Here is a 19,383-nt window from a genome sequence, read left to right as displayed (position 1 = left end):
ATGATTTGATCCGTTTCCACCTGCAAAAAAATGTCACAATTTGCAAGTTATGAAATTAACTCAAATACAAACGTCAAGTTAACCGTCACAAACCGCATAAAACTATCAAGCTATTAAATGTCCTAGCCTTCAAATGGTCTCCAGCAATTTTTGTTTTAAATGTTTCCCACAACTGCAAAGTAGATTATGCAGTCACATAACAAAGCAAAGAGTTAAATAAATCTATGAATAACTGACAGTTGACGAATAATGCATGTAAATTTCTACAGCCATCTGTGAAGCTTCCATGTGAGGTTTGTTTGTTTATGATGGTAAGGGATTTTAACATGTAAGTTCTAATAATACTAAAAATGAAGTCTGTATTAATCCACACGTACACACAACCATCGACAATGCTACAAAATCGTTATAATTTCACGAATCTGTACTGGTAGTTACGTCTCCGCAGAAAGACACTTTCTAACACTTATTCCTCTATCTTTGTTCTTCCAAACACTTTTCAATGGATCGCCATTCGAGGTGGACTGACTTGAAACTTTTTCGTTTTCTCTTCTGGTTTAATTACATTTATGCTTTCGCTTTTATGAAATCAAAGGTAAAAGGCCTTAAATGTATATTTTGGGCTCCTGTGCGGTCATATTTACAACAACCAAGAACACAATTCACACAAATATAAATGTTCAGACATCCAACACATTGACATTGAAAAAAAAAAAAAAGTCGGATTTGCCTATTTCAAGTCTTTTTAGGGAAGTCGTTGTTGTTTGGTGTTTACTGGCGCAAAGCAACTGGGCGATTTGAGACAACTATTTCCGATCCTTACGGAAATAAGACGGCAAAAAAGCAATAGAAAATTTTATCAGGATAAGCTTGTTATCACGTTGTTCGTCACAAGTTGACTGCCAACTGATGTGTTTTGGAGTGACAGCCCTCATTTCCAGAAAAGTATAACTTTGAGTTTTTGTCAATTACTCGGCTGTATTTTGACTAATTTACATGGGATTTGGTACAAAGATACTTTTCTACAGGTCCCACACGCTGACAAAAATGGTGAACATTTCCATTTTTAGCAATTATAGGAGGAGAGTCAATATGTCACAAAAACATAATTTTGAGTTTTTGACAATTAATCCGCAATATTTTGGTCAGTTTACACGGGATTCGCTACAAAGGTAGACATACTACAAATATGTGGGATACACACATTTCTCGTCATTTAGGTGGGAGGAATTAAAAATATATTAATTCATAATTACAGAGGTGTTGGTCAATTATGTTGCCTTGTTTCGACCGATGCACAAGGAATTTGGTATACAGACACTTTTCTATAGGCAATACAAATTGACAAACAAAAATGTTGGACTTGTCCATTTTAATAATTACAGGGAGTCTCTGGTTGATTGCTTGTTTTCTTGCTTGGTTTGGCATTTTTTGCGCAACACAACAAGGCTATCTCTGCCAAACAACCTGTAAAAATGTCAAAAATAAAATAAAGTTAAAAACTAAGCAAAGATAGAAAATCATGTAAAAAATAAACATTAACATACTGCTAAAAAGGCCTATGGCCCGTAAAAAGCTAGAAACACGATCAAGTTGGACAGTGTTACTATCGCCTATAACAACGTCCTACGTGAAGGATAAACTCTTCGAAAATAGATGTCTACCATGTGGTACCATCGCTCACAGTTGTAATGACGACACGATAATAGCACGTGCACAACTGTGACTTGAGTGTCACAAAGGTGCCACATTGATTGGTCAGTACCAGATAAAATAAAACGATGTGTTAATCTATGACAAATGTGTAGCCTAGCCAAAATAATTTGCTTCTTCAGATTTTTACGGAAACAAAGCAGTCAAAGAGCAACAGTGAGCTTAATTCGTAAAAGCATGTTATTGCATTGTCCACCCCAAGCCGATTACCAACTGACATGCAGCCGAGCCTTAAATAAAGGCCCGTAGTCCACATATGAAACAGGCATGACCCCGACACCATCAGAGCAGACAGACTTAGCTGCGATATCAGCAAACTTGTTCCCGCAAATACCGACCTGGCCTGGTATCCAGAAAAACTGGATTGCAAGAGAAGATAAACAAAAAATGGATCAGTCACCGTTGAATATCTTCAAAAACAGGGTGAAAATTAATATTAAGCGATTTCAGGGACAACAGACAGCCAAGAAAGTCAGTGTAAATAGTACAATAGACAGCCAAGAAAGTCAGTGTAAATAGTACAATAGACAGCCAAGAAAGTCAGTGTAACTAGTACAATAGACAGTCAAGAAAGTCAGTGTAACTAGTACAATTAGCGTGCTGCATAGCTTCTACGTGATCCACGACAAGAGAAATGGCATACATCTCGGCAATGAACACAACCTGTAGAAGGAATGCTACGAGCAACCAGTGAGCCACAGCAAACAACAGCGTGGCCCACAAAGCCACCCGATTTCGAACAATCTGTATAAAATGAAATATAGGAATGGGTTGAAATATGTTTGTCAAAGAAAAGACAGTGCTTCCAATCGGAAGTATCTGTTTTCCTCAAATGACTAAAGGAGAGGTCACAAGTGGGGATGGTAATGAAACATGATAAAATACGCTAATGATTAGAGACATGACGTTATCCAATGACACAACCAGATCAGTAAGCTGCACCTGGATATGAAGGATAAAAGAAAGACTTACAGGCTGACATGCAATTACGAAAGAGCATTATCCACTGAAGAAAGAAGGCACAACCCTAGACGGGATGCTTTGTTAAAGATCAAAACTTAGTGGCACACTGCAGAGAAAGTTGCAAACGTCAGAGATGAAAAAAGGTTCATGGAGTTTGGTGTACAAACTCTGGAATGGAGAATTGCAAAAAACCTCTATGCAGTTTAAAAGCTGCTGCTCAATAAATTCATGTTTTGCGACCAAAATGAGATGTGTAAATCGTCGACATAGAAGTCATTTTCAAGTGTAGAAAGAAGTTGTCAAGTAAAAGCACTGACTTTCACACTAAACTACAAGTTACTCCAAGTTCCTCTGTTAAGAAATAAGTATGAGTGAAACCTACACGGGCTTGAAAGTGTCTGTCATGTAAAATAATTACAAATAATAATGAGCAAGTGACAATGCAACCCATGTAAATGGAGGTCCTAAAAATGCCATACCTCCAGATAGTGTTAAGTCTTCTCAAGATCAAAGAAAACAGAAACATGATGTTCTCTCTTGAGGAAGACTTACCTGATCGAAGTTTCAAGTCTAATCAGATGGTCCCCATTGAAGTACTATCAATGGAACTGACACTGGTTGGACAGGAGGAGGTTTTTGATTCAAGGAATCAAATATGATAAACAATAATCATCCTCTCTAAATCCTTATAAAGACAGCTAGTCAAAACAATAGATGAAAATTAGAAGAAATCTTGGGATCCTCCCTAGGCTTAGAAAAAGTAGGACAGCAGCCTTGTGTTAAGTAGCAGGGAAGATGTTCTCATACCATATCCAGTTAAAAACAACTAGAAGAGCAAGTAAGGCAGGAGAGATGGCGCAGCATCTAGTAGTGAATTTCATCAGATCTAACCAATGTATTGTCAAACTGATGAAGAACTAACTAGCTTAAGTGTAAAGGGGAAATTATAATCACAGAGATTATCAACCTGAAAGAAAAAAGGAGATTGTTCTGCCTGAGACTTGATAACCTAGAAGGTTTGGTTTGAATTTTGTGCAATGCTACACGAGGGCTATCTGTGCTAGTTGTCCCTAATATGGCATTGTAAGACTAGAGGGAAGGCAACTAGTCACCACCCATTGCCAACTTTTGGGCTACTCTTTTACCAACGAAAAATGGGATTGACCATCACATTATGACGCCCCCACGGCTGAAAAGGCAAGCATGTTTGGTGAGACGACGATTCGAGCCCGTGGCCCTCAGATTACGAGTCGAGTGCCTTACCCACCTGGACATTCCAGGCCAACACAGAAGGCAGAGCACAAAACCGAAGAAAGGTAAGTAAAGTCCTCACTGAGAGTATTGGCGATATTCCCTACATCAGCAACTTCTCAGCCACCAGAAAGCAATACAGAGGGGATAGGAAGTACACCTACCATTCATCTTCCGAATATTGTTCTATATAACTTTGGAACTGATGATAAAAGAGATGTTGGTTGTAAATATAATCAAAAATTCCTTTTGGCTTTGACTTCAGACCTACCGAGCATGGGCACAGACCCACTGGAAAACAATGTGGTTAGAAAGAATGAGTTACCTACAAAAGGCATCCAAGGCCCGTTTCTGAACCTTCCATGCCTGCTAGCAGGTGGGATACTACCATAAACGAGAATATCATGGGAAATGTGTTAAGGCTTTTGGATATGAATAGCTGCTTGAATGATACAATCAGTTACTGCCTCCATGCAGTCTTCAATAGATAGACGACTAACAACAGCAGGATTAAGTTCTGAGACAGAGGTGAAAGACAGCCAGTCAGCCTGGTACAGCATCCACCACGGTACTCGTATTGGACAGCATCCACCTCGGCCAATCTCCCTTAAATGACAGGAAATTATCACTGCTCCATGGGTCATCATCAACCTTCTAAGCAAAACAAGAGAAAAGAGAACAGGAACAGATAGATCAATAGTAATATAAGGCTGATTAAGTGCATAAAAAGAGATAAGAGAACTATTACTAAAAATAGACAAGTTACGGTCCAAGAACTCGTGCTTCATGGAATAACGTCTCCCACCGATATCACAGCACCACTGCAAAGGAGGAGTGTCCATTAAGGTCACCCAAGATAAGAAATGAAGACAGCAACTGTTCTATGAGAGCATAAAGTACTGCCTGATCATAAATCTCTCCAGGAGATAGGTAAAGACCAAACAGTAATGTGACCCAAGAAGATATGGATGGTTATGGCCTCCTAGGATGTATCAATTGGTACAAACATACAATGGAACTGTCGAGGTTTTTGTTCTAATTTAGATGAAATTGAGACCATCATTTCTCCTCATCCACCTCGTCTCTCCTTGCATGAAACATTCCTGAAACTTGCTGATATTGTCATCTTTCAGCAATTTTATTTACACCAGAATGGTAGGTTGTGTGATGTACGTGTTTATAGAGGGGTGGAATTGCTGGTTGACCAACATCTACCCACCATATCTGTGTCAGTTGATACATCCTAGGAGGCCATAGCCACCCGTATCTCCTTGGGTCAAATGCCCAGCATGGCCAGGTGGGTTAAGTTTTTCAACTCGTAATCTGAGGGTCGCGGGTTCGAATCCCCGTCGCACCACATATTCTCGCCCTTTCAGCTGTGTGGAGTTATATGTGATGGTCAATCCCACTATTAGTTGGTGAAAGAGTAGCCAAAGAGTTGGCAGTGGGTGATGATGACTAGCTGCCTTCCCTCTAGTGTTTACACTGCTAAATTAGGGACGACTAGCGCAGATAGCCCTCGCATAGCTTTGTGCGAAATTAAAAAAACAAACAAACAAATCCATGAGTCATATTACTGTTTGCTCTTTACCCGTTTCCTGATGGCTTCCATGGAGACCAGCATGGGTCAACTGAGCAGATCTCATGCAGTAGAAGCAGGTTCCAGCAACTGAGAGTGCGAACGAATTATTGTTCTGCTTCTCAAGTCCAAATAAGTTGGATTTGAGCTGTCAACTCAAACTAGGACCAAAGAAGATGGACCCAAACAGATGATAGATGCAACATTGGGAACAGAGAAAGTAGTAGACGTTGACTTGTCGACTCTTATTCATAGAGGGTAAAAAGACTCTTTATGTAATGTGAAAAATATTATTTTGGAAGCATGGAAGGACCTGTCTGCACTTCCGATGTAGCAGTGAAATGTAGTGCAACAGCATACATTCAAGATGAAGTTGGAAACAACAACTTCCAAGTCTCTGGATAAGAAATGTTGTTTACAGTATATAATCGTTGTACCTTTTTCTCCTCCACTCACTTAACTAAAATATAAAGGAAGATGGGTACAATTACAACAGTAAGGGTCTAGTTGACACTCATAGGCGTCATGGTATATGTCACGATAACGAGCACACAAGGAAACACAACAAGATGCCTTAGAATGTCCAAACCGTTGACAATGGAGACTTCCCAGAGGATTAGGAATATACAGATGTACCTTGACAGAGACAGGCGGGTGTGGTGATGTAAACGTAAAAATCAGAACATTGGTTGTTGGTATAATTCTGAATAGAAATGTATCACATAGTAAAAACTTCTTCACCTAAAAAACCAGCAAAAATCTCCGACTCGGGGATTTGTTTAAATCCCTCTCTACAATAACTTCTCGTAAGAAGTTCAATGTAACATGTAATGTAACCTCAATATGTATGCCACCAAGGGCTTTTTACTTAAGGAGGAATTTGCTATGGCGTAGTGTAGATATCTCGAGAACGTAACTTCTTGACTAACTTGGAAGAACCAGAAAGCCAATCTAATCTCTTCTGGATGAAAAAGGAGACATTTTCCCCAAGGATTTCTCAGTCAAGGAATGTAAAATTAGAAAATGAGGTACAGGAATCGACGTGGGTGGTGACTGTGGAAAAATATCCTCCATACATAATTGCTTACCAATTAATTCTTTTCTGACTGCTTTATTTTTATTTGGAGATAGGGATTCATAAGAAAGAAAGAAAAAGAATGCTCACTGACCCCACCTACAATAAAGTCCTACGAGCGAAACAAGGTCACTGTAGCAACACCAGGGCTCTGTGAGCACAATATACAAACACCAGCATCAAACACGACATCTGCAATACCGATTGAGAACGCCTGATACAAGTTCTCACAGGACCAGCCCAACAGGACCAGCCGATTGACCCTGGGGAGGCACCAGTCTACAGGGGTTCAAGGCCAAAGTGGGGTGTTGCAGTGCCTCATACACCATTCAACCACCAAAACATATTCTCTCCTTCACAGTTCGCTTCGCACAACAAACAATTGTGTTTTCTTTGTTGATAAGTTGAGCGTTCTTGTGAACCAATGAATACAGTGGTATGTTCAACTAACTTAGATTTGTTACAAAGATACCTTCTTGCACACAAACACTTATACACAAAGAAAGGGCATCATGACGAACAGAGTAATTTATCAACATTTTTATTTTGAGGGACAGCAGATACATGAAGGCGTTTTTGAAGATAACACGTTAAGTATAAGAAGAAAAAATGTTTGATCTTATTTCCTTTAAAAAGACTTTTTTTTTAACTAACCACATACAACTGTGATATTTCTTTCAATACTAATAGAGGAAATATAACAACATAAAAGTATACTTCTTTGTACTGGTTCAAGAAACGTGTCATGCTGTTTGTTGTTGTTCTTTATATCTTTTGCTCATTACAAAACAAAATTTCTCACGGAAACAGTAAAAGAAAGAAAACTACTTTATACAATTACGGGTACACACAAACACACTCATATATGTATACATATATGCATACATAAATATATACTTATACACAAAGAAGGGGCATCATAATGAACGTAATTCATCAGCATTATGATGACACGTTTCATCTTCGTTCTTAGAAATAATCAATGTATTATGAAATATATATAGGTTTGTTTTGAATTTTGCGCAAAGCTATACGAAGGCTACCTGCGCTATCCGTCCCTAATTTAGCGGTGTAGGGCTAGAGAAAAGATAGCTAGTTATTACCACCCATCACCAACGTTTGAGCTACTCTTTTACCAACGAATAGTGGGAATGACCGGAACATTATAACGTCCCATGGCTGAAAGGACGAAAACGTTTGGTGGAACGGGGATTTGAACCCGCAACTCTCAGACTGAGTCGAGCGCCCTAACCACCTGGCACTGCCCTGTACATATAACAAAATGTTCCTAGTCAGAACGCCACCAAGTAACCGTCTTCACTCTATACCAAACAGCTGGTTCTATACAGCACACACAGCACAAATGATATAGCATACACATACAAGCCAGAATATGTAAAGCCACCTGTACATAAATCGAAAACGTACAATTCTAATACACAGGTATGCACTAAGGATGACCTCTGAGGTTTCTTTGAACAATTGTGTAAATACACAAAACGTGAATTACGCAAACAAATAAAAAGCAATCGATTTCAAAAACAAGCACAATATAAACAATTCAAGAAACTTCAAATATTACTTTAAATTAAGTACTAAAGTGAAACTAACTTCATTCGCACTTAATTCATACGAGAGTTATAATTTCCTAAACATTATTCCGACAAATCTGCTTGTTTTAAACTACATATAAATAAAAGACTATCTGCGTTCTAATCACCGCGGGAAATCGAGCCCCATATTTAGCGTTGTAAACCAACCACTTACGCGCATGAAAGTACCGAGTAATAATCAGTTCTCGTGCATGCTATATTCTTGTCTGCATACAGAAACTTAAAGCACTTCATGTATACGTGCACGTGAAGATTTTCTGCAATGCTTCATAACACTAAAAATAGATACTTTTAACAGACTTGAATCACTCATCTGAAGTCGTATATAAACCTTTAATAATATCAATTATGCAGATACTTTTTAAACACTACTATCGTTTCCTACAAGAAATTCGAAACGCCCAGTTATATGAAATGAAATGTATTACGTTAGAGTAACTGAAGTAATGTATAAACAATTGAAAAAGATCACGTAACCAGCAACACCATTACTCAACAAGCGTGTCCAGCCTACAACACTCGAAACATGAACTCAGAAGTCGATGAATATTAACTACTAAACTTATTTGAAAAACAAAATATAGAAGCCACGTCAGCTTTGGATACCCCTGAGATTACTCTGTGTATATATACACTTGAAATATTTATAGGAAAACGTCAATCTTATTAACTAACTATGTTGTATATGCTTGAAAACACGAGTACGCGACAAATTAAGTCGAAAGTTATACCACAAAGTTATACATTTAGATTAACTTCTCATAGATATACACATGCAGTTCATCTTTAATACTTACACGATAGATTTTTGGTCATCAGCTATTTTCAAGCTCATGATAGGTTTATATTGATATAGTGTCGTACTAGTCAACTTAAAGTATATTTTTTATTGAAGACTTAAGCACGGTTACAACGACGAAACAAAGGTGAAAATGGTCATCAACTTTCTTACTTTGAAGGCAGAACATTAATGAAAAGGTTGCAATAAGGAAGGGCAAATTGACGATATTTTAGAAGTCTCCTACTTTCAGGTCAAAAATAACTAGTTGCACTATGCAAGGCTTTTCGTAAAGGCGTTTATCGTGGGTTGTGATTGGTTAATAGTATTGAAAATTCTTTGGTTTACAAGTTGGTCATAGTTTTGGTAATCGTTTTGCGTGCATGGCAACCATAGGCTGCTAAAGTCTGCACCTCTTCCAAGTGAAAACTTCAGTATCGTACGATAGAAAGCTTCCTCAATTTTCCTGGTTTACCATAACTTGACCGTGTCAATGGGTCTGTACTTATCTAAGGTGATCATCTTACTACAGAATCATGTTCGGCAATAGCGAAGTTCTACGTTTTCACCAGACACCTCATATTATCTTTGTGTTCATTTACTCTAGCTACAAGATGTCTGGTCTCCGAGAATTTTTTTTTTCCCATTATAAAAATGAATCTGATTCCCTTGCAAAATTTCCAGCGAATATTGAAACTTCTGGCCATGTGTTTTTATTTTTCTGTATTCTCTACTGTATTCTGTACTCGTATTCTGTATATGAAAATATAACTAATTGTTTTAGGTGTATTATCATCCCTTCTGTTTTCAACGTTGCTTTCTTTTACCTTTTTCTAAGTTTTAAAGGTAGTCATTCTCTTTGTAAACATTCATTATTGGTGGAATTTTTATCACAAATATTTTCAACTCCATCCACACACCAGATAACGAGTTTTATGAAAGGTAGGTTGGAAGTTTAAAAATCTGTCTGTATTAGTGTTTTCTGTATGGTGTAATTTCAAACTTATCGCCACGTTTGATGACCAGAATGGCCATGAACGACGGTGTTTGTGTATTTCATTAGCATGAGGAATCGAATTCAGAGTTTACATGTTTCCAGCAATAAATTAGGCGTTCTTACCCATGTAACAGATGACACGTGTATTTAATAAAGAATCTTTAAAAACTTAGCCCTTTGTCGGAATACCGCGTATTTAAAGTCTCCCATGTAGCTAAGTCTTTTATATGGTGCTCCCTCCAAGATGTTATATCATGCATGATGAAAATAAGCCGAAGTACTAATCACCCTTAAATATGTAGCCCAAGTTTAGTAATATGCCACCTATTGCTAGACCTACATAATTCATCATTGTTGTTTATTATACAGTCTATTACGAAAAAGTATTTATGTAAATAGATTTTAAATAGATTATTCAAGCAACTCCTCCCTCCAATTCATTAGTTGACCATAAACATACCTTAACTTCGCTTTTCCGATAACGTAGAATAACAGGACGATGACAGCCTCAACGAATATATGACACGTGCATGTTCAGTAACAAACATTTAATTTTTGGACGTTTCGGAATATACATATTATATCTTCAGCAAGCTATACAAAACATTATACATTATTAGGTACAGACATATAAAGTTTAAACACTCTATACAAACAATTAAAATACAGCATAAAAGTATGTATGTTTTTTTAATTTCATGCAAAGCTACACGAGGGCTATCTGCGCTAGCCGTCCCTAATTTAGCAGTATAAGACTAGAGGGAAGGCAGCTAGTTATTACCACCCACTGCCAACTGTTGGGCTACTCTTTTATCAACGAATAGTCGGATTGACTATAACGTTATAACGTCCCCACGGCTAAAAGGGCGAGCATGTTTGGTGTGAAGGGAATTCGAACCCGTGACCCTCGGATTACGGGTCGAATGTCTTAACTTCGTGGCTATACCGGGCCCATAAAACTAAAATACAAATAGATAATAGAAAAATACAATAAATATTGTATTTATTATACTACAGACTTAATTGTAGTGAAGTTATAATCTAAATTTAGGAGATCATTTAAAATAGATGAATTTTCTTTAATTAAAAATTCAGTGTGTGGTGATCCAGATGAGATGATTTTGAAATTCGTAATCAAGATGTGGTGGTTAGTGTTTTCACTGCGAATTATAAAGTCTGATGGATTTGATAAGTATATTCCGAATCGTCCAAAAATTAAATGTTTGTTACTGAACATACACGTGTCAAATGTTAGATGTCGCGACCATCGTCCTGTTATTCGATATTAAACTTCGATTCCCGTCGAATGAGTCTATTGTAAGTGTAATTAAAAACTTGAAAATCCTAAACTACACTTTAGGTAATATCAGCAACCGCTACGCGTAGCGCGAGTATCCAAATAAATAAAGATAATTATGATAGTTGTTTTTATGTTCGTATTATTGCATCATAATAACATAACAAAGTTAAACCCAAAGTAAATTGTAATGATAACTGTTAAACTCAACTTATTTCACTCTTTGTTTAAGGGAAAGTGAGAAGTCTAGGAAATTGATTGATCGCTTTAGAATTAAGCACAAAGCTACACAAAGGGCTATCTGAGCTCTGTCCACCACGGGTATCAAAACACGAAATTCAAAACAGAACAGCGTTATAAACTTTGGTCTTTTTGCTAAGCCACACTCAGCAGCTTTCAATAAAGTGCCATCTATACTGAAGAGTCGGACATCCACAAAGTTTTTTTTAAAAAATGGACTCAGTATTTGAATATAATTTAGTTTTCATGTTTAAACTGTTTAATAAAATCTTACTCATGGCATCTTAAATATTCTCTCTCTCGTAAAATATTTTACAAAATTTATTTGTTCTGTATTAAGAGCTAAGCCACACTGGGCAACCTGCTACGGACTTGCTGGTTTCCCCACCATAAAACCTTTTGTACAAATATAAAAATAAAAAATGCGTCAAATCACATTGCCGTGTTAGAATAGTTGAGTCATTTTAACTAACCAAATATATCTAACAGTTTATATAACAAACAATTATAAAGATTATAACTATTTAAAACCTGTAGCTTACAATGATTAATGAATTTATCTCTTCTACTTAAGTTTTCCTAAGTATCTATTAATATGACTATAAATACACACACCATTTAACACAAATGTTATCTGAAAGATCCGTTTTATGTGTCTTGAATGATAGCTTTCAGTACAGACTGCCTTTTCGGTTATAACTGTTTTATTGAATATTCATCAAAATAGCACTAAAGTTAATAAAATAACAATAAAACGTTACAGCAAATTTAAGAACTTTTGGAATAATGTTAAGAAATAAAAATATTTTTACATGGTACATCAAATAAATAAGAAGTCTGTTAGTTCAGATAAAACGATAAAAAATTCAAAATGTGAACGAACAAACCTGAAAGCGGGGTGCACTGGATTTCAACTCTTACTAACGTGGTTTGTTTCTGAAATTTCAAGACTAGGAAAATTTGTATGAAAGGAAAAACATCAATAACCTAAACATACAGTTTTTCAGCTTAACAAACGTTTAATTTGACAGCTTGACAACAAGCTTCACAAATGTTTTCAAAAACAAACGCTGTATTACTTAACTGAATCGGGCTGAATTAGATGCTTCGCTCCTGTCGCCCTCTTTAGTTTGTGGAACAAAGTAATGTCGTACAAGAAATATCTATTAATTTCACCCTTCATTAAATAATATGGAATATATTTTTAGTAAGATCTATCTTTTTCTAAATTATTCTGCATGTACTTATTACATTGTGAAAGGAATGTCGTTAGGTCGAAAATATGTGCTAATTCTTGGTGAATTTCTCATAGTGCGACATATTAGCACAACCTCTCTTCGATTTCGTGCTTCAGATCTTTGTAGACGAGAGAGAGTCAGGTTCTACTCTTCCGCCCTCCTTGACTATTGTTGTTGTAAATGCTTAACCAGTTTTATATGATATATAATTTCTACTTATCCATTTCAGGGTTATATCCATGAATTTATTTTACTGCTGAATAATGTTTTTTCTTTTCTTTCTCCACCTTTGGATATTTATTTACTTGGGTGTGTGATATAGGGGTTCATGAATAAGTGGATTATATAAGTAGTTACAGGCGTAAATTGTTGTTTACCTCAGTGTAAATGTGTTGTTGGCACTTACGGCACAAAGAGTTTTGGTGGGAATTCAGTTGTAGCGAGACCACTACAACCCACACATCATGAGAGGGATTTATGCACTGTTACAACGTGTCCGCAGTTATAACACTGGGTTACACCTACAGAGGATGTTTTTGCTTCTTCGACCCACAGAATACTACTGTCAGATGTCACACTGTGTGTGTGTGTGTGTTATTTTAGCAAAGCCACATCGGGCTATCTGTTGAGTTCACCGAAGGGAATTGAGCCCCTGATTTTAGCGTGGTACATCTAAGTTTACCGCTGTACCAGCGGAAAATCTGTATGTTTTGAAATGTGTGTGTAAACTTTGATTTGTTTATTTGTGTGTTTTATATGAAAAGACGCGTTTTTGCTTTCGAAAATGTGTTCTGTTATGTTAGTTCGTGTTGCATTTGTTTCGTTTGGATACTAATATGTGCATCGTTGATTATAAAAGGTTTTAGCATTTGTTTCAGATCGAGGTGACTATTAATATTTTCTAGTTCCATAGTTTGGGAAAGACACCGTTCGAGGTTAACTATGATAGATGCTATTTTCACTTCCGGCTTGTATTGTGCAATTATTGTTGGTAGATGCGGCTCTTTATAAGCGAGTACCAAGAACACCGTGTAAACTTAAAGCAAATCTTGGTTGTTGTACGTGTTTCACACATACTTGTAATTTCGTATTTGTATTTGGTTGTGTTGTTGTTTTACGTTACTAATGGAAATCATCTACTTCTGTAATGTTTTGTCCGTATTTCAATATTCAGGTTTACGTTTTTTCTCTGTCCATGTTATTTTCCCCTCGATGTGGATTCCTGTACGTGGTGAGCGGACCTCCCAGGGAAAATTCTGTTCTTTCAGTTTACCTCTTCTTGGATCTAAACATCCACCCACGTGTTTGCCGTGCGTGGCGACCGTGAAGGGGAGGAGAGAATCCTGGTGGTTGAGGGGTCCAACCCTAAAACACCACTTTGGCCTTAAATTCCTGTAGACGGGCGACCTTTGGGTGGCCCCTTGGGTCAATCGGCTGTTCCACTTGGGCTAGAGTCAACCAAGTACTAGTGTTGGAAGTTCTCAATGGGTGTTGTGGACATTGTGTCTGATGCTGGTGATTGGGTATAGTGCTCATGAAACCCCGGCGTTGCTGCAATGTCCTTTCACGATATTGTAGTGCATCCCCTCGTAGGGCTCCATGGTGGGTGGGGTCAGTGGTAACCGAAATTTTCCCTTTTTCCTATGGATCCTCCTAATAAACATTTAAATAAAATAATGAAAAAACAGTCAATAGATAAACGACCACGTCTTGAAGACTCTGAGCAGCAATCTTCAACATGTGTAACACACGTACCTCATTTTCTGACATTACATTCTCTTTCAGAAAATCCTTTAGGGCAAATGCCCCCCTTTTTTATTCAGAAGGGACTAGAGGGTCTTGCTGGCTCTCCAAGGTCAGTAAAGAAGCTTTGATCTGAAGACATACTGGTTGAAACATCCACATCCCAACACAGTGAACCCCTCTTGAATACAAAGGCAATTGGGGATGTATCTATTGAGGTTACCCCTCATGCTACCTTGAATTCATCACGAGGAGTTATTGTTGAAAGGGGTTTGAAGAACGACCCCGAGTCAGAGATTCTCGCTGGTCTCTCCACTCAAGGAGTTTCTGCAGTGAGGCGTATCTCCACTCGCAAAGATGGAATAATGATGCCGACCAATGTCCTCATTCTGACATTTACGTCACCACGTCCGCCTGCCACCATCAAGGCAGGTTATCTCATTTGCAGAGTACGGCCATACATTCCAAACCCTCTCCAATGTTTCCAATGTCAGAGATTCGGCCACTCAAAGACATCATGTCGTGGTTCCCTGACATGTGCTCGTTGTGGGAGCAAGGACCACGATGCCTATGAATGTGACATGGACCCACATTGCGTCAACTGCAATGGTTCTCACCCCTCCTACTTTCGTTCTTTGCCAAAATGGTTGGAGGAAAAAGAGGTGCAGCATTTGAAAACGACTCATAACATTAGTTATCCTGAGGCTCTGAAATTGCTGTTCGCCACTCCATCTCGTACATATGCTGCTGCACTTCGTTCCACAACTACAGTGAGAGTGCAGACAGATCTCTGTGCCTCCAAGAAAATCGTTTTCAAAACAAATGAAAAGCCTTTTGACCTTCATGGTTAAAAAGGTTGATGAATCGACTTCTACACCCATCTCTGTTCCTCCCATACAGTCCAACACACCTCAAGATCCACATCCTTCGGTTTCAAATACAAACATTTCTTCATACATCTTTTTCTCCCACCCAAAGATGCAAAACAATCATTCGTTCACGTCCTCAGTCACTGAAACCCCTTCCAACAATAAAGACCTGCCCAATCGACCCAGGGCAGGATCCATGGAGGTCGATAGACCTCCTCCGAATAAGGACAGTAAGGATAAAAGACGTGGTCGTAAACAGAAGGGTTCTCCAGCCACTTCGCCTACCCGTCATTAAAAATGGCCACCTTGATACAATGGAACTGTCGAGGGTTACGCTCTAATCTGGATAATATCAAAACACTGACAGGTTCCTACTAAACTGTATGTATTTCCTTACAAGAAACATTTCTAAAACCTGCTGATACAGTCACTATTCGGCAGTTTTCTCTGTACAGAAATGACAGGCTGTGTGATGGACGAGTACATGGAGGGGTGGCACTATTGGTTGATCAGCATGTGCCCACCCTATCTTTGTCACTCAACACACCCTTGGAGGCCGTAGCCATCTGTGTTTCCTTGGGTCATACCATCACTGTTTGTTCTCTCTACCTGTCCCCTGGAGAAACATATGATCAATTAGACCTTAATGCTCTCGTTGAACAGTTGCCGTCTCCCTTTCTAATCCTGGGGGACTTTAATGGACATCATGCCCTATGGAGAAGTGTTGTTATTGATAGGAGGGGTCGCTCTGTAGAGCGTATGCTCTTTGATCACAATCTTTCTCTTTTCAATACTGGTTCTTCCACTTATTTTCACACACCTAATCAGTCCTTTACCGCTATTGATCTCTCGGTTTGCCCCCTTCATTATTCTCCCATTTTTCATGGAGGGTTGACAATATTCCACAATAATAAGGCAGTGATCATTTACCTATACTTTTGAAAGAGACGACTTGGCCGTGGTCGATGCCACCCAACCCGCGTGCCCTGGTGGAAGCTGAATCAGGCAGACTGGTCCACTTTCACTGCTCTCGCAGAACTTGATCCTGCCATCGTGAATCAGCCATCAATAGATGACTGTGTGGCAGCGGTAACTGACTGTATTATACAAGCAGCTGCTCAGTGTATTTTTGAAACCTCGACACGTTTTCCACAATATCCTCGTCCGTGGTGGAATCCTGCTTGCCACTTGGCATGAAAGGCTCAAAAACGGGCCTGGGATACTTTCCGTAGATATTCCACACTTTCGAACCGTATCACTTTCTAATGGGCCAGTGCACATGCTAGGTGGGTAAGACGTCAAAGCCAGAAGAAATCTTGGATTAAATTCACAACCAGCATTTCTTCTACCACCAGTTCCAAGGTCATATCGGACAGGATTCGAAAGGTCAGTGGGCACTACAATTCTATCCCCCTTTCGATCTTACTCTCCAGTGGCCAAGATGTTGCTGATGTCCAGAGCATCGCCGATACTCTAGGTGAAAGCTTTTACCGGGTATCTACCACTTCTGGTTGTTCCTCTACCTTCTTGGCCATCAAGACTCGTGCACAGCGTTCACCTCTTTCCTTTCGAACTGACTATCTTTTTTACTATAATTATCCCTTTACACTGGTGGAACTGAAAATGGCCCTTCATCAGTCTGGCAGTACATCTGTTCGACATGATGATATACATTATGACATGCTGCACTCTCTCTCTCCTGCTACTCTTAATATTCTTCTAACTGTTTTTAACCAGATCTGGCAGGAGAATGTTTTTCCTGATGCCTGGCACCAGGCTATTATCTTACCTTTCTCTAAGCCTGGGAAAGATCACAAGATTCCTTCAAACTACCGTCCAATTGTTCTGACGAGCTGTCTCTGTAAGACCTTAGAGAGGATGGTTAATGCTCGTCTTGTTTGGTTCCTTGAATCAAACAACCTTCTATCGTCCACCCTGTGTGGGTTCCAACTACAGCACTCCACCACAGACCACCTAATTCGACTTGAAACATCAATCAGAGAAGCCTTTTTCAAACGCCAAATTCTTGTATCAATAATCTTTGACATTGAGAAGGCTTATGACACAACATGGAGGTGTGGCATTTTGCGAGACCTCCATATATATGGGTTACGTGGCAATTTACCCATGTTTATTAAATTTTTTTAATGGACAGGAGACTCCAAGTTCGTGTGGGTTCGACACTTTCCCGTTCTTTTGTACAGGAACTTGGGGTCCTTCAGGGCTGTGTTTTGAGTGTCACGCTTTTCAATATAAAGATAAATGCCATCACTGAACAACTCCCTCTTACTGTTGCGAATGGGCTCTATGTCAACGACTTTCACATCTCGTGTCAGTCGTCGACCATCAGGTATATTGAGCGGCAACAACAAACTGCCCTCAATCGTGTACTGAAGAGGATTACGGCAAATGGCTTTAATTTCTCTCTCTAAAACCGTTTGCATGCGCTTTTGGTTCCAAAGGGGTATTCACCCTGAAGCTGAACTCCGTATCGGTGAAGTTTCGCTGCCAGTGGTCCCTGAGACCAAGTTCTTGGGGCTTATCCTTGACCGTAAGCTGACATTTATACCACACTTAAAACAGCTACGGGTCAAATGCACAAGAGCCCTGAACATCCTCCATGTCCTGTTTACCGCCAGTTGGGGAGCAGATCGATATTCTATGTTAAAGATGTATTGTGCTCTTATTCGATCAAAACTCGACTATGGATCAATGGTCTATGGTTCTGTCAGACCCTCGACCTTAAAGATGCTGGATCCTATTCATCATCAAGGACTTCGACTCTGCACTGGGGCTTTCCGCACCTCCACAGTTCAAAGTTTATACGTAGAATCTCATAAACCTTCTCTGCACCTTCGCCGTTTGCAACTGTCTTTACTATATTCTTCAAAACTTTGTTCCTTACCAAAGCATCCCACCTGGAGATGTGTTTTCCTTCTTCAGTGGGCCATACTTTTTCAGAACAGACGATCTGCCATTGCTCCTTTTGGCCATCGCATCCAGGCACAATTGGATGAATTGGGTCTGTCCTTGGATAACATTGCAGAATCCACTGGTCAGCCCATCCCACCATGGCTTATTACAGCTCCCAAATGTGATCTTTAAGTCATCTGAGAAAGGCAGATACTCCCGATTGGAAGTACCGTCTTTTATTTACTGAACATCTTTCGAACAATCATTCCATTCCAATTTGTACGGATGGTTCCAAATCAGGTAATTCTGTGGGCTCTGCCATGGTTTGTTGTGGTTCGGTGGTTGCGCGCAGAATCCCCTCTACAGCTTCTGTGTTTACTGCTGAACTGTACGCCATATCTCTTGCCCTGGATCATATTGAAGCTGAGCAGTACTCCGACTGCACTATTTATACTGACTCCATTAATTCTCTGCTGTCCTTGGAATCACTTCATGTTGGCTCACATCCTGTTCTCGCTGATATTCAAAACTGACTGGCCCATTTCTCATTAACATCTACTTCTATCCAGTTTTTCTGGATACCAGGCCATGTTGGTATTCGTGGGAATGTGCTTGCAGACATGGCAGCTAAATCTATCTGCTCTGGCACTATTACCACTGTGCCTTTTCCGTACATGGACTATGGTCCTGTATTCAAGGCTCGGCTTCGTGCAAGCTGGCAGTCCACTTGGAGTGAGCAACGCGACAACAAGCTTTTTCAAATAAAACCCTATATTGGGCTTTGGCTGTCTAGCTTCCGTAAGATTCGGAAGGAGTAAGTTGTTCTAACTACGCATTGGTCACAGTTTTTAACTCATCGTTTTATTTTATTTGGAATTGTTGCACCAGTGTGTACTTTGTGTAACACTGAGATCACTATAAGCCACATTTTACTTTCTTGCCATCGTTATCACTCTCAACGACGGCACTATTTTAAACATGTTCTGTCCCAGGGTTTGTCTGTAACATTGGACAGTGTTATTGGTGATGGTGACACTGTCCACTTTGATAAAGTTTTTAGTTTTTTAATGGCCATTAATCTTTTTAACCTCATTTAAGTGTTTGATATTTATTC

At 39.0% G+C, this 19,383-nt stretch overlaps 1 protein-coding gene across 6 annotated transcripts in view; it reads right to left on the bottom strand.

The window, feature by feature from the left end:
- The window catches only part of LOC143239044 (phospholipid-transporting ATPase ID-like), a 118,107-nt gene that overhangs the window by 76,588 nt on the left and 22,136 nt on the right, over positions 1 to 19,383 (bottom strand). The window contains exon 1 of one of the 6 annotated variants that reach the window (XM_076479822.1): positions 12,394 to 12,573. The exons of 4 other annotated variants lie outside the window; for them this stretch is intronic. The gene's annotated coding sequence lies outside the window, so the exon portion shown is untranslated. Of the gene's footprint in view, positions 1 to 12,393; positions 12,574 to 19,383 lie in introns of those variants that run through there. One more of the 6 variants, XM_076479826.1, reaches the window with a different exon arrangement.

The sequence above is a fragment of the Tachypleus tridentatus genome, chromosome 13, assembly GCF_004210375.1.
Source record: "Tachypleus tridentatus isolate NWPU-2018 chromosome 13, ASM421037v1, whole genome shotgun sequence".
Lineage (NCBI taxonomy): Eukaryota > Metazoa > Arthropoda > Merostomata > Xiphosura > Limulidae > Tachypleus > Tachypleus tridentatus.
This window is presented reverse-complemented; position numbering and strand designations above follow the sequence as displayed.